We start from the raw sequence: 2,437 nt of genomic DNA on the forward strand, positions 1-2,437 counted from the left end.
AGGCCACACCTCCTAGTAGTGCCACTCCCTAGGCCAAGCATATTCAAACCAACACACTGTTCAAAGATCTTTCTAGCAATCCTCATCTTCCTAGATGCATTAGAATTTACTCCTTTATTATAATTATGTTGTATTGGGTACCTATAAATAGACCAAACCAAAATATAAGTTTCAAGAAGACAGAAACATTTTTCATTTGCTATACCTGGAATAATGCCTAGAATATGTTTGAAACTCAGCAAGTATTTGTTGACCATATCAAATTTGCTTCCCATTTCCTGGTGTCCAAAAGCATACTTACGTCATCTAGGACTGTGAATTTCAAGAAAATTAAGTCCAACTTCAGCCAATTTAGATAAGAATGGCTTGTTTTGTCTTATTACCATTTTATTTGGGTTTGCCTTAGTTCATGGAATATGACAGTCCAAGATTTGCAGTAGTTATAGCCTCTGTTGACCCCAGGCCCTCAAAGAACCCCCCAAAAGACTTGTGCTTATCCTCAGTAATCCCCTACTCCCCTCTGGCTCCAGATCTGCATCAATGTTTCCAATGGAGATGATTGAGACTGCAAACAGTTTTAGGTTTACAAGATCTTTAAAGAGTAAAGATCACAATAGACAAAATCCCTTATTAGTAATAAAATAGTCACTCTCTATTGGTTGATAGCAAGAGGGGGGTAAATGACTACTTAGGCAAGGCTTACAACTCAGGATCCTCAGTACAAGGCTGCAGATATAAGAAACTCTTATTTCAAACACACTGAACTCCTGTGGATGACACTGGCTACCAATATCTAGACAGGGAAAGAAGTAATTATCCTAAAATAGAATAATGAACAAAGAGTTTTATATTTAATTTACAACTAAGAAGACTTTGGAACTGCTTCCTTTTTTCTGGTTGGTTGGTTTTCAACTATATAATCTAATATATTTAAAACAAAGCAAAAACTTAAACTTTGTGAGACAGCCCAAGGGATAAAGTGTTTGCCCCACAAGCATGAGACCTGGAGTTTAGATATGTAAGATCCTAGATGACAGCCCAGATTGTCAGCAGATGTGGCAATACCCAGGAACTCCAAGCCTCTGGGGAGGAGACAGGGATTTCTTAAAGCAACTTTTCCAGCAAAACTAGCCAGAATTTGTCCCAGGCTTCTCATGAGCCCCACCTCAGTACCATAGGAGTGTAAGAATGATCAAGGAAGGCACTCAACATCAATTTCAGGCTTCTACATGCCTGTGGACAAATATGCACCTCCACACATGAGGATGTACACTTGTGTTCATATGTAGCTTCCTGTCTCTGTCTCCTTTCCTATTGATGATAGACAGACAGACAGACAGACAGCAGACAGACAGATAGATAGATTAAATTACTCACTGGAAATCAACCATAGTGAAATGTTACCAAAAGATTTTAAGTCAATAAACAAACAATATTTTAGTCACATTTTAGCAGCTAGAACAAAAGAGCTAAATATAGACAAAAATTGTGCAAAATATGTCATATCCCTGGTAAAGCAAGGGTTCTTTAAGGAAGCCACTTCCAAATTTCTACTAACACTCCAGCATTTTCAAGTATAACTAGTCTTGCAAAGATTTGATGACTGTAAAGTCCTGTACTACATGGGAAATTTATTTTGTCTACTATATATGCTTTTTTCTACATATATGTAGCCAATGTGTAAATAAATTAATAAGTAAGATAAAGGTAATAAGATGATTATTAGGTTTAAAATTACTTTAAGGAAGTATTTCTGAGTTCAACAAGTTATAAATTTTAATTATGTTTTGCATATAATCATTATCTGATGTAGAATACCATTATACCTTATTAAAATGGCAAATAATCCAAAGAATTACAGCTTATCTTCTGATTAGGGATCATTAATATTTATAAGAGCGTTGTTTACAACTAATGTCACATTATTATCATGCCCTGATCTATATACATGCATATATTATACACCCACTGCGTTAGAAGGCATTAATTACTTGTGTATGTGAACATTTTATGTCCTATTAATCAAGGTGTATTTTTAAAATATTTTTAAATTGATTCTTCCTTAAAATATATTGCTATTATAATATAGTAAGGAGCATAATTTATACTTATACAGTTACCTCACTAATCATTATTTTCTTTATGACCCAAAATAACTATAATTTTAAATACTTTTAACTACTTCATGTGCCCTTTGGGATAAATATAATTTCAGTAAAATGATTGTGGGAGAAAGAAAATCCAGCCATCAAATAGTTGTTACATACTTTATTTTGACAAATGCTTCTTTTGAAAGGTGTGTGTTAATTTTTCTACATTTAAAGAAAACTAAAAACTGGGCACCTGACACCTATCTAAAATAATTTGGTTTTCCTTGAGGTGGGTTTTGTTTTTTTTGGGTTTTGTTTTGTTTTGTTTTAGGTTTTTTGGTTTTTTT

Source organism: Mastomys coucha, unplaced genomic scaffold, assembly GCF_008632895.1.
Source record: "Mastomys coucha isolate ucsf_1 unplaced genomic scaffold, UCSF_Mcou_1 pScaffold22, whole genome shotgun sequence".
Lineage (NCBI taxonomy): Eukaryota > Metazoa > Chordata > Mammalia > Rodentia > Muridae > Mastomys > Mastomys coucha.